This window comes from Gastrolobium bilobum, unplaced genomic scaffold (genome assembly GCF_033153095.1).
Source record: "Gastrolobium bilobum isolate Gb01-03AN ecotype WA unplaced genomic scaffold, APGP_CSIRO_Gbil_v1 utg31243, whole genome shotgun sequence".
In the NCBI taxonomy this organism is placed as follows: Eukaryota; Viridiplantae; Streptophyta; class Magnoliopsida; order Fabales; family Fabaceae; genus Gastrolobium; species Gastrolobium bilobum.
The window spans coordinates 72529-87236 of NW_026895098.1; the positions used below are offsets into that span (position 1 = coordinate 72529).

Here is a 14708-nt window from a genome sequence, read left to right on the forward strand (position 1 = left end):
GCATGGAAATTACTCTGCATGGAAGTGTTATGCTACTTTATCGTATGCCTTGTAAGGCATCTTTGTTTTTTCTTTTTCTTTCGTACTGTAAACAATGAAACAGTTTTCATATCTATCTATATATATGAAAGCCATGTGACTTTATTAAATGCTTGTGCACAGCGATTTATTGCAACCGAAGAATTCTATGCATATATTATTATATTATGAAGGTTTACGGTTAATAATAACCATTGAATGAGTCTCGGTTATCAATTCCATGCATGGCTGGCAATTTATATATATGTTTATATGTCTATTCTTTTATACATGGCATCTGTAACATTTACGGATTTGACAAACTCAACTTCGAAATAGTAAATGCATTTATGGCAATGAATTTGTGATTGGAAATTAAATTTCAAACCTTGATTTGGTGTCAGTGATAATTCTTAACGATTTTGATTTGGAAACAAACCTTTATGGCATTGAATTTATGATTTGGAAATTAAATTTCAAACCTTGGAAATAGTAAACTTAACGATTTTGATTTTATGATAGCCAGTGATAATTCTTTCTTAATTCCACTCACTACAAGAAAAGCGGTGTATAGCTACATGTGTTTTGCGACGTTTAATAAAATCATCATAAAATTATAATAATATCCTTAACTTTACTCATTGTTTTTTAACGTCCCAAATTAGCAAAGAAAAGAAAAAAAAATGCTTTCTGACGTGAGTTAACCCAAAAACACAAAACTCACCTCTTTCATTTCTTCATTCTTAACTTAATTGAGGAGTTTTGTTTCTTCATTTCTTAATTTATTTCATCTTTCTTCAAATCTCTATTCCTATCAATCACAGCTTCAAAGTTTTTCCCCTCTTTTTATTCTAGCTTAGCATTTCTTCAACGTCATCTTAACTTCTCCGATCGATGGAGGATCGATAAACCCTAGGAAAACCTAGGTATCTTATGGTTCGATTTAAGTCAAATCAAACCTGCAAGTGTATATGTGATCATTTTTATTTCGATTTCTCTTGCGTCACGAGGTAACTTCCTCTTCCTCTATCTTTCTCCCCGTCTCTCAATTTTTTGGGAACATAGCTTATGATTGATTCACAATCAGGTAGCACCCGTTAGCAAAAAAGGAAACAAGTACATAGCAGAAGCAGAAAAGAAATATGGCCCCTCCAAAAGTTCTAATGGTGACAAATGACAAATCAGCTCTTGAATCTCTTACTACCTTTGTTTTTGTGAGCTTTGTTACTTACTACCTTTGGAGTCTTTCATCTCATTTCAGGTTGCAGAGAAGCCTAGCATTTCTCTTTCTATTGCCTCTGTTCTCTCCCACGGCCAGGTGCTTCACTTCCTCTTCTCCTACTTTCTCCTTTCTCATTTCATATTCAAACCTTCTAACTTGAAAATTTTCTATTTCCTCTGTTTAATGTTTCATCTTCGTGAAAAAATGGGGGAAACAACAGACTCAAGCATTTTGTTAGGAATTTAGTTTGATATTTTTGATTTCGTGTCTTAAAAAAAAAATTGGAAATAAAACTGTGAGCCAAAAAATGCAATGAAGCTGTCCAATTGTTGTGTGGTATTTCTTTTCTTTATTATTATTTAACTTTTTGATTTAGAATGTTACGATTTTTTGCATAATATTTTTTATGTATCACTATCTGTGACTTTTTGAAGCACATTTATGTGTACGATGTTTACAAGAAAGGGAAGCACAGAAGTTCATGTATGTCAAGTAGGCCTAATACCCCAAAGACCACTAGATCAACAACTCCAAACTCAAGCAGCAGACTAACAACACCAAGTCCTTCTAATGCAAGATTAAGGGTAAGTGGAAGGCAATTCCTTGACACAATGGTTAGTGTCGGAGGTCACATGTTGGATTTATGTAATCATTATCTTGCAAATGCAAGATAATGTTGTTTTCTATTGACCCACATAATGGATTTGACTCTTTACTAAGCAGTAGCTTTATAGCACTAGGTTGGCTTTATTGCAATAAGTAGATGACATGAATCATGACTGTATTCTCAATACATTGCTTTGCATTATGTTTCCTACCAGTATCCTTCGGAGTCACTGAAAGGGGCAACAACAAAGATATAGAACAACACCCCAGTAAAAGTAAACGTCTCTTGAAGGCCTTACTTAGCAGGCGCAAGTCTAAGAAGTATGACACGCTATACACTTACTTGGATGAGTACTGATTATAACTTGATACAATTCCCTTTACAATTCAAAGGGAAAGAGTTCGTATAAGCGTGGAAACTATTTGGTTTTGCTTGCCAGTTTTGCCATTTTGATTTAATAGGTTGCACTTCTTTTGCTACAGAGTTTGACCTTGAAGCAGAGGAGTATGTTTCACTTCCTAAGGGAGAGGTTCACAAAAAAAGGAGATTGTTCAGGTATTTGACTTGAAGATCGATTTTGAACTGAGTTTTATTTTAAAATACTAACATTTTGAACTAATTTAAAAATTCTAACTATTTTGAACTGAGTTTTATTTTAAAATACTAACATTTCAAATGAAAAAATTGTGCTATTCCATGCCTTCATTCAAAATTAAGTGGAATTACTTATTAAACATTCAGTTTTTCTCCTGTGTCCAAAGATAATGCTCAAGCTTGGGTACTTTCTCCTTGGTTGGCGTGTGTGTAAAAAAATCGTAAATCGTATTTTTTTACAGGTAAAAATAACATCATTGTCATTTTTTTACACTCACTCATATATTTCAAAATGTCCTTGTATTTTAGAAGGAAATCATATGATGCATATCAGACTCATATATCTATTTTGTTGAACTATTAGGTGTTTGTGGCAGCCTTCAAAAAAAGACAACTTCGAATTCCAGAGAATACAAACGAACTACATGAGATTCGTGAAAAAGAAAGAAGGGACAATTATGAAGTTCTTAAAAGGACAGAACAATTCAGGTCACAAAATATATACATATAAAAAAAATATTCTAATCCTCTAAACTGTAATGTCACATGACCAATAATCATTGATTAGAAGTACTGTTTATCTCTTGCTCATTTGGTTTTCTTGAAAAAATGGATTCCCAGATTCTTGGACTGGGCAACAATTTCCAGAAGCAGTATTTGGGCTTTGCCATGTATTATGGAGTCTTTGTACTTGTGAAGTTGTGATAGATATTGCTTGCTCAGAATGATCCCTTTTAAAACACAGATAATTATTCAACAATCCTTTACACAGATGTGGATAATGATGGTCGATCTAATTTTTTATGTCTTTTCTGTGATTTTAAAATTAAAGTTTCTGTGTTCTGCAGCAATTTGGAAGAGGAGCATTGCTCTGCCCTAAAAAATGTGGTATAACATTTCTTTTAATTAAAATTTTGTTATAACCTTGTGATTGATATGTAAACTGTCTAAATACTTTCTTATAGATTATAGTTCCTTGCTTAAATGCAGTTATATATAAATCTGAACAAAAAATTTATTTGTCTGCTTGACATGACTGCGGAGACTCAGTTGAAATTGATGGATTTGACAAAGACTATAGAGTGAGAATGTTTTTTTTTCTTTGGGAGAATTAGTTATGGACGATTAATATAAAAAATAGTATCCTAACTGTTAGTGACTTTTTTGGAAGAATCTCAATGGATTTTATCCCATTAATGAAGTGACTTTTCTTTTCTGGCCTTCTATATTTTTCATTTTGCATTGCATTTCATTTTCTTCTATTTTTCTAATTCTAGCTGCTTGAGTTCTGTTAAAGAGATAGCTCCTTAGTAGAGTGACAAAGTATGCTTGGTTCTTATAGTTGTTTTAATCCTTACTGGTAAAATTAATTGAAATTGAAAGTGAGAAGAACCAATACTTAGCATTTTACTTCTAAATGAAGTTTCTTCAAAAATTTGATATCTCTATCAGCATTCTCACATATAGATCTCATTAAGGAATTTAAGTAGATTTTTTTTTTGATAAAAGGTTAATTGAGAGCAAAATATAAAAATAAAAATTGGATAGTGGCATTATTATTTTTTTTAAACAACGCATTTTTTGTAGTGACTGTGTTAAAGATGGATATAAAAGTTTTATCTCCAATGAAATATTCTGTATTATATGAACGTGGAAAGAGCTATCTTAGTGATGGCATGATCAAAGTCAATGTGATGGCTTTAAATGTTGTCAATGACATGATAATTGTATATTATTTTATGGTAATGTTCACTAAGAAAATTAAAGGCATAAGGAGCAATCTAGTGGGGAGAGTATGACGCCCCTTCGAGAAATTTTGTTTAAAGTTTGGTATTACATACTAAAAGATGGCTCCTTATGCTTCAGAATCCAATAGGATTGCTGAAAGAAAGAACCAGACATTAAATGAAATGATGTTGTTGACGTCTGGTTTGTGGGGGAAAATCATTTTAATGATAAAGTGTACAATCAATAAAGTCCCCACAAGAAAATTAAGAACACCCCCTATGAAATATGGAAAGGTAGGGAGCCTACCTTGAATTATCTTGAAGTGTGGAGGTGTTTGACAAAGAGCATACCATACGACATATGAAAAGGAAAGAAGCCATCCCTGAAATACTTTAGAGTGTGGGGGTGCTTGGCTAAGGTTGCGGTTCCTAAACCCAAAAGGTTGAAAATCGGACCTAAAACTGTGAATTGTGTATTCATCGGTTATGCACTTAATAGTAGTGCTTATCGGTTTCTAGTTTGTAAATCTGATGTCTCAGATATACATGTTAATACGGTTATTGAGTCAAGGGAAGTTACTTTCTTTGAAGACGTATTTCCGTATAAGAAAATACATGAATCAAGTGGTTATAATGATGATCAGTTTGTGATACCTTGGGATGCTACAACTGATACTGATCCTGTAGAGGATGTAGAACATGAACCTAGACGTAGCAAGAGGCAAATGACCGCCACATCCTTTGGACCTGATTTTATGACATATTTATTAGAAAATGAGCCTCGGACGTATAAGGAAGCTATAACGTCCCCGGAAGGACCATTCTGGGAAGAGGCTATCAATAGTGAGATAGAGTCTATCTTGTCCAACCACACTTGGGAATTGGTAAACCTTCCTCCTGGCAATAAGCCTTTAGGAAGTAAGTGGGTATTCAAAAGAAAAATGAAAGAGAATGACACTATTGATAAATATAAAGCAAGGCTTGTGGTAAAAGGCTACAGGCAACGTGAAGGCCTCGATTATTTCGATACTTATTCACCTGTTACAAGGATCACATCCATTAGGATGTTGATCGCGGTAACTGCATTGAATGGATTAGAAATACATCAAATGGATGTCAAAACCGCTTTCTTAAATGGCGACATTGAAGAAGAGATATACTTAGAACCACCTGAAGGTTTTGTTGTTCCAGGAAAAGAACAGAAAGTTTGTCGCTTAATAAAATTCCTTTACGGGTTAAAGCAAGCTCCAAAGCAATGGCATGAGAAATTTGACAAAGTTATGTTGACAAATGGATTTCGAATTAATGAATGTGACAAATGTGTCTATGTTCGAAATACTGAAAAAGGTTTTGCCATTGTCTGTCTTTATGTAGACGACATGTTAATCATGGGTAGTAATAATCAAATGATTAATGCTACTAAACAATTACTTAAAAGTAAGTTTGATATGAAAGATATGGGGATAGCAGACGTTATCCTAGGTATTAAAATCCATAGAACATTAACAGGGTTGGCCTTATCACAGGCTCACTATGTAGCTAAGGTTCTTGAGAAATTCAAGAGTTTGAAAATAATTCCTGTGAGGAACCCTGTAGATTCTAATCTGAGTTTATTAAAGAACACTGGTAAAGCTACAGCACAAAAGCTATATGCTCAAGTGTTGGGAAGCCTTATGTATGTTATGAACTGCACCAGACCTGATATTGCTTATGCAGTAAGTCTGTTAAGTCGCTTTACCAGTAATCCAAATGAGAATCATTGGAAAGCTATGGTAAGAGTTTTTGGATACTTGAAGTATACTCAGAATTATGCTTTGCATTACGAGAAATACCCCACGGTTATAGAAGGGTATTGTGATGCAAATTGGATCACCGGCTCTAACGACACTAGATCCACAAGTGGATATGTGTTTACCCTTGGTGGAGGTGCTGTGTCTTGGAAATCGTCCAAGCAAACCTGCATTGCAAGGTCAACCATGGAAGCAGAATTTATTGCTTTAGATAAGGCCGGTGAAGAAGCCGAATGGCTTCGTAATTTTATTGAGGATGTTCCTAATTGGCCAAGACCGGTACCATCCGTATGCATACATTGTGATAGCCAAGCAGCTATTGGAAGGGCCAAGAACGTCATGTATAACGGTAAGTCTAGACACATACGTCAAAGACATGATACCGTAATACAACTATTCTCGAATGGAATCATTTCAATTGACTATGTTAAGTCTAAGGAAAACATAGCGGATCCGTTAACCAAAGGGATTCCTAGAGAGTTGGTTGAAAATTTGTCGAAAGGAATGGGTTTAAGGCCTATCAATTGTTGAGCATTGCGGTAACTCTACCTAGAAGAGTGGAGATTCCATGAACTAGGTTCAAAGAGACAACTAAGTGATGGTCGACTGTTTAAACACTGTGGAGTTTTTAAACTCATACTCATTCCTAAGACAAGACATTGTATTTATGAGGGTAGGCACTTAGGCTTTTAATGATTTCTTAATCTGTTGTGTTCAGATGATGTATAAGTGAGTTACATCACAAGAAATCACCTATGTGAGTGTGAAGTGAGGGCCGCTTCTATGAGAATTTTTCAAAGGCCGATTCTCTAAAACACTCGCAGAACCAGGCAGGTGTCCCACGGCCAAAATGGGCGCAACAAAGGACCAACAATGCTAGAGAAGCAATTGTGTGACTCCTATTGTCTAGGTATACACTAAAGGTTGACGGTTCAAGTTGACCTAGACCACCGATTGACCGAGTATATCCGATAGGTTTCCACTAGAGAAGGTTCAAAGGTAACTCCATCTATCTCGATGCAGTTGTTTCTCGTTGAGGAAATTACACTTTGCATTTATATTCTTGTGCATTTTTTGTCACGATGATTTGACTTCTTATCCATGTGGGGGATTGTTGGAATTTATATATATATATATATATATATATATATATATATATATATATATATATATATATATATATAAATTGTATAGACAATCTATTGGTTATGAATAAGAAGTTTGGTAGTGAAAATGTGTGCCTTTTTGTCGACAAACAGATGTATCTTTTCATCCTAAACGATGTGTTGTTTCATCCTAACGGACATGTTGTTTCATCCTTGAATGGATGTCTTTTCGTGTTGAACGAATGTGTCTTTTCGTGTCGAACGAATGTGTCTTTTCGTGTCCAACGGATGTGTTGTTTCGTCGTCGAATAGGTGCCTTTTGGAACGTGACTTTACGTTGTCTATAAATAGACACTGACACCTTCAGAAAATGGATCCAATTTTTCTGCACTGAAACTCTGCCAGAATTTTTCTCCTTCCGGTTTTGCATGTTCCTTTTCATACTCCGGTGTAGTTTCCTCTGGCATTTTGTTGTGTTTGTTTGAGCTGTTGACTGGTAGTGCCGCCACTCTTCAGACGAAATCTGTTCTATCCTGGGAGACAAGTGTCCATCTACCTTAGGCATCAGTGAGGGGGCAAATTGTCTTAAGGAGACACGTTCTGTGGGCTCGGATTTTATCCTTCTGATTTTGCATATCTAATTCATCATTCTGTCTTTCTCTAATACCTGACAAGTAAGTATGTTTTTTAATTGTTTATAATTGCACAGTGATAATTCTGATCATCTACTTCCTCCTCTGCTTTATACATGGGTTCAAACCTCTTAGTGATTTAACATCACCCACTGTCTTTAATAACACTAGCAAAATTTCAATTCAAGTTTTTTTTCGAGTTGCTGAATATTGAGAAACTTCCCAATTCACAAGGATATTTAATGGACTAATGAAGATATCTGTAAAGTAACATGACAACTGTCATTCTAACTCAAAGTTTCGTCTTTCAAGTACCAAAATATTAAGCCTAAGACAAACTGTAAAGGCTCACTACTCTAACAAGCATACTGATATAAGTACATATCAAATAAGTTGGTGGTATGTAGATAAATTTTATAAAGAATTCAAATCGGAAATTCAGTGTGTGAAAATCTCATATGAGACTTTCACTTGTCCATTCTGCCAAAAAATGAGAAAACAAGCTTATGTGTACAGAGAAATCCTTGAACATGCTTTTCTCATCTGGCTTTAGTGAAATGTTTGAAAAAGGATCTTATGAATATGGATGGTCCACCAAAACCTGTAAATGAAGGTAATCCCGTTATTATAAAGCAATCGTTACACACTTTCTGTTCAAGTTTTCCATATGCTGAATGTGTTGAAATCGACCAATTCAGTTCAAAATGATATTTAATGGAAAGTAATATGTAAAGTGACTCATTTTATCAAAATGAAAATTATGTATTGCAATGTGATGACAGTTAGTACTAATTCTAATTTTGTCTTTCAAGAACCATAATATTAAACCCGGGAGAAGTTGTGAAGGGTCATTGTTCTGACAAAGATACCAATACGAGTGCATCTCAAATCAATGGGTGGTATGTGGATAAATCATATGAAGAACTCAACAGGGGAAGTCACAATGTGAAAACCTCATACGAGACTTTCATATGCCCGTACTGCCCAAAGAGAAAACGAGATTATGTGTACAGGGAAATTCTTGAACATGCCTCGGCACCTAAGGTAAGGGATTAAATGTTAGATTTAATGTTTAGGTTGATTGACTCAATGAAGGCAAACGGGTTGATACTTCGTGATTGTGCGAGTAGATGCGCCATATTAATCGAACACTAGGCAATCGATCATCTATAGAGGGGTTCCTAAGCGAATGCAGAGATTCCGATTCGCTTAGGGTCAACCTCGATTTGTTAATTATTTGTCCAATGATGGATGTTCAAGGAATCTTAATTCTTGGGTTGGTTGATTTTAATTTGATAAATTTTCATTTTTAAATCTTGTTTTTTTTTTTTTTAATTGCATTAACCCCCCTTCCCCTCCAACTTTATTTACTGTTTATAATTAACTGACTTATTACCTTGCAAATTCCTTGAGAGACGATTCAGGTTGTCCATTTTAGTACAAATCCTAATTTTTACAAACCTGGTAATTTGCGTGAGTTTGACAGTTCACATCAAATTTGGCGCCGTTGCCGGGGAATTTGGCGCTGTTTTTGATTGTTCTTCGTTCTTTCTTTCTTTTTTTGGTTTATTCTTTTTTTGTTTTTTTGTTTTTATTAACTGAGTAGACTAGCGTAGACTAATTCTTCTTCTTAATCGTCCCTAATTATGTTTCTTTCTTTTTCGTCTTTTGTTTTCTATTTCGTTTGTTTTCTTTTTTGGTTTGTTATTTTTCCTTTTTTGTTCCTAGATAGGGTTAAACTTTGTCTGTGGTGGTCCTATATTTTTTAAAAATCATTTTTCATAGTGTTTATGTATTTATTTTGGTCAAATTCTAGTGTTTGTCGCATATTTCATATGTTTTGTATGCTTATAGCGTTTTTGCCTGCTATAGCGCCTTATGATGCATGACTAGGAGTAGTGGTAGTCCTCTATTTGAACTTTACCCAAAGGAGAGAGACAACTGCATGCTGCTAGGAGAGCTCGTAGGTTAAGTTATAGTAGCGCTATTGAACTTTATTCTATTTTTTAGCATACTGAACATTCTGATTTTATTTCTTCTTCTGATTTTCCTAATTCTTCTAGTAGAGTAGATTTTAATTTTCCTAATAGTAATGTTATTAATTTAGAAAATAAAAAATGGATAGTAGAAGCTTAAAGCAATTCGCTGCACCCGAACCTGATTATCAACCTTTGTACATTTGTTATCCCGAACTTGATACTGCTTTTGAGCTTAAGTCTGATATAATACATTTGCTTTCCAAGTTTCATAGTCTTGCAGGAGAGGATCCGCATAAGCACTTGAAGTAGTTCTATATAGTCTGTAGCACAATGAAATTGCAACGAGTAGATGAGGAGCAGGTCAAGTTGAGAGCATTCCCATTTTCTCTAGATGGTGGAGCTAAGGATTGGCTTTACTACCTTCAACCATCTTCTATTGCAAGTTGGAATGACAAGACAAGGCTTTTTCTTGAGAAGTTTGTCCCCTCTTCAAGAGCCACTTCAATCAGGAAGGAGATAATTAGTATAACTAATAAGAAAATTTACATGAGTACTAAGAGAGGTTCAAGAGGCTATGCGCAAGTTATCCACATCATCAGATTTCGGATCAACTTCTGATTGTGTATTTCTATGAGGGCTTGCTACCAATGGATATGAGTTTAACAGATGCAGCTAGTGGATGAGTTTTGGTCGATAAAACACCTATTGTAGCCAAAGAGTTGATAGCAAATATGATAGTCAATGCTCAACAGTTCGGCACCAGAGCTAACAACATTGTTGTGTTCCAAGTTCAAACTCCCCCAGTCCAGAATTCAGTAGTAGCAGCATCATTGGCATCAAGTACAGACAATCAGAGAATAGAAAATAGGTTTGACAAGCAGACATCACTGGTGAGATAGTTGGCAATGACGCAGACAGTGCAACCTTCCACTCCACCGGCGAGAAACTCATACATTATTTGTTGTAATCCACTCCCACCCCCACGAATGCTTGCCCCGGTCTACAAGAGAACGCCCCTCCAGTATACTAGAAAGTTGCTGCAACAAGAGTCTTTCCTGGTAAGCCACATTACTAGTAGCAACAATAGTACAACCCATTCTCTAACATTTATAAACCTGGCTGGAAGGATCATCCCAGCTTGAAGTGGAACCAAAACCAGAATCAGAACTAGTATCAACAGAGGGAGCAGTTCGTACCTCCACATCAGCAGAGGTAGAATTTCCAACTGGCTGCACCTCCACAGTAATTCCAACAACAACCACAATAGCCCAGTAGTGGTCCTTCTCTACAAGATTTGGTTGAACAACTTGTCACTAGTAATATGCAATTCCAACAGCGAACTGAGTCATCAATTCAGAACTTATAGACTCAAATCGAGCAATTAGCTACTTCTTTGAGCAAGATCCAACCTCAAGGGCCCAGTTCCCTTCCTTCACAGACAATTCCTAATCCGAAGGGGAATGTCAGTGCTATATCCTTAAGGTCTGGCAAGCAACTGGAAGATCCAAAGCAAGTTACAGATAAGGCTGGACCGTCGTCATATCAGTCTAAGAATAAGGAGGCTTTGAAGCAAGGTGAAGATTGGTCTGAACCCGCCATTCCTCTACTGTAACAGCCTGTTACGTACCGGTAATGTTAACATTGCATATGGTATTAAGCGTAGTTACAATCACAGTAATTGAGTTAATTAAATTACGGTTAAACTTTTTCCTTTATTACTTCCTTTGTCGTTAACCATTAATCATTTTCGTAATCAATTAAAACCAATACTGTAATTATAATTGCAAAACTTGCGGAAGCATAATACTTATTCTTTGTAACCCCTCCGAGCAATACCATCAACTCCAACTTATAAAAAAACATCTTTTTCAAATTTGCAGTGAGGTAATCGATTACCATCCTCAAGGGAATCGATACCATTAGGTTACAGTAGAGGCAGAAGCTCAATTTTGGCTCCCCTATTTTTGGTAATCGATTACCATACTCAAGGTAATCGATTACTGAACTAGGTAACTGATTACCATCCTTAAGGTAATCGATTACCAAACCTCACAGTGGCTGAAATCTGCGTCCCCTGCTTCTGGTAATCGATTACCACACTGAAGGTAATCGATTACCTTACTGGGAAATCATATTTTGACAGCTTTTTGAATTCAAAAGAGACAAAGTATCTCACTCCTACCACTTTAATACTCAATATAAAACCTGTACAATTACTAATGTAGGCCATAGGCCCTTCCATCATGCATAAACCTTGTACAATGTATCAATTACAACATTCACCATTTCATTGCCATTTAAACATCATATGGCCAATTTACATCAATAAGTCCCAAATGCCTCAAAACATAATATGTGGCCATGGACAAGTCTCATGCTCACCAAAATACCAATATACACAAGAGGCATGAAATATACATCAATTACAAATGACTTAGAATTTATTCATGAACACCAAAAGCATGGCAATATCAACATGCAATATGTTCATAATCTAAGTCCAAAATACTAGATACAATGCTATGTGCATCAAATATAACTCTCCAAAATGCTATGCTCTCTATATGCACACCCCGATCAGCTCCTCCTCTATGCAAGCCTCTTGCCCGAAGATAGGGATGGGCATGGGTTGACCCGAACCAGATTTTTTAAAGAACCGAACCGGTTCGGTTCTCTTAACCGTTTTTTTTAAAAAATCAAACCGGTTTGGTTCGGTTTAAAAGTGGTTCGAACCGAACCGTTTATGAACTGGTTTCAAACCAGTTTCGAACTAGAACCATTTCCAAACCGGTTTTGAACCATTTCTGAACCGGTTTTGAACCATTTCCGAACCGGTCTCGAACCGGTTCTGAACCGGTTTTAAGGATTTTTTTTCCTTTTTCTTTTGATCCTCGAAGCCAGCCACTTAGTCCAACAATTGCTATTATCATAGAATTTGTCACCATGTCAGCAGGTATGTGCAATCATCATTTCAATTCCTTAATTTTAAATGTAAAATCCGTATATGTGTGGCACTCAATGCATCAAAAACTGTATTTAGATTACCAACAAAGCTTGTCATTGTTCCTTTACCATACTGAGCAATCACAAAGTCAATAATGTAGAAATAGTGAAGAAAAAGAGAATCATGAAATGTCAGGTTTACAAGTTAATGCAATATAATTACACAGAAAATAGCAAACCTGACATAAATTCTATTTTTCATTTTTCAAAGAAAAAGGGTTCTTCAAAAGCAGGGATGCTAGAATATTTCAGAGGGTAATAATACGTGAACCATTTTGTATTAATGCATGTTTGCGATTTGTTTGGAGGAAAAAAGAAGCATGTATCTTTGATTTCCTTCTTATTCTTTGATAACAGCAAAAAAGGTATGAAGAAGAGAATATGGCTTTGACCGCTGCACATCTAAAACACTTCACTTCATATTGATTTTCTTATTCTTTGATAACTGCAAAACATTGTATGAAACACTACCATCAATCTTTTTAATCTTCTGATGTTGCTCATCTACATACCATTCTCCACCTCCCTTTTCTGCTTTTGTTGTCAAATATACAGGTCCTTCTATGCCATATCTAAAAAGAAAAAAGGTCACACACAAACTATAAATGACAAACTCACTGAAAGTATAACGACATCTAATAGCTGCTTCGGTTCTTAAAACAACCATCTGGTCAGATTAAATTTAACCCTTTCATAGGTCATATGACAACGCAAAATAAAAACAAGAAACAGTTAAGAGACATTACTTGGGAACAAACACAAAAAATCCATTAGATCTTATTTTCATTATCCTAGCCTCCTCATCGGTTGACCTGCATGACAGAAAAGATAGAAATACTCCAGGGTAAGTTGCGAAATGCCAATCAATAACTATAACAGTAACAGAAAAGGGAAGTTATGCCACGTAATTCTCATACAATTGATTCAGCTCTATGTAGTTTGAATTAGTCAACCCACTGCATCAAAATATGTATAAGGCATAGGCAAAAATGCATAAAGGTCTTTAACTTATAAGCCAGCATGACTAAATGTTCCCATTTTTTTTCTTATATAAAAAAAATACTGAGCTCGTCAGATTTGAAACAATATCAATAAAAACTATAAAGCTCGCATCTTTGCATGAAATTATTACAAGTTAAGCATAACGTAATGTTTAACATATTTATGGTCTGAAAACCCTATTAAATTAGATAAAGAAATTCAGAGAGAATAATACCACTGTGAAGCAACATTGACAACGAGAAGGACCTTTCCTTTGTAGTTGCCTCGATTAACATCATTTCCCCTGGCATCCTGCAAACAAAGGGTTAATAAAGTAATCATAAAATGAACCCATTTAATGTATCCAAGAAATTATAAAAGAAAATAGCCATGTGCAAAGCCCTTAAAGGGGTTCATAGTTGATGATACATAGGAAAACACATCATTGAAACAAAACGAAAAACAAAACAAAAAAAATATGAATCCAAAAATAGAGGTCGAGCAGCGAGATTCGATGAGAACTTAGGGTTCAAAATAAACTAGATTCTCAGTTACTCACTCCAAAAACGCTAAGCCACAAGCCACAAGCCACCGTTACCAATTCGATGAGAACGAGCAACGAGATTCGATACTAAAGAAAATTATAGTTAGATGATTGAGATGGTGAACTTAGGGTTCATGAGCGTAGGCTTCGATTAGGAACGATGAGTTGTGTTGTGTAAATGGGTTGGTTTGGTTCGACCTGATTACAAATCAGATTTGAAACGGTTCATAATTGGATTGTTTTAAAAAATAGAACTGGTTCAAGTTTACGAACTGTTTTAAAAAAACTGGTTATTTTGATTCAGTTTGGTGCGGTTCTCAATGTGGTTTGCTTTTTTCAGATTTTTTGCACATCCCTACCCGAAGAGCCTCCATGCTCTCTACAACCTAAAATGATGCCCCCAAATGCGGGGTGAGATATACGAATATATCTTAGTAACTGATATGCCTTCAGCATATGGGTAAATTCAAGCCAAAAAGAAGAAGATTATTAGCTAATCCTGAGT

General features: G+C 35.4%; 1 long non-coding RNA gene across 3 annotated transcripts; it reads left to right on the forward strand.

The window, feature by feature from the left end:
* The first annotated feature begins 701 nt into the window (after positions 1-701).
* Positions 702-3207, forward strand: LOC133300969 (uncharacterized). 3 transcript variants are annotated; one of them, XR_009750124.1, is made up of 8 exons: positions 702-1028; positions 1106-1184; positions 1280-1824; positions 2062-2167; positions 2330-2402; positions 2609-2683; positions 2806-2930; positions 3063-3207. It is a non-coding gene; the product is annotated as an uncharacterized LOC133300969 (long non-coding RNA). The 3 variants fall into 3 exon arrangements; XR_009750131.1 differs by having other exon boundaries at positions 2589-2683; positions 2806-3207; XR_009750123.1 differs by having other exon boundaries at positions 2806-3207.
* Positions 3208-14708: the final 11501 nt, after the last annotated feature.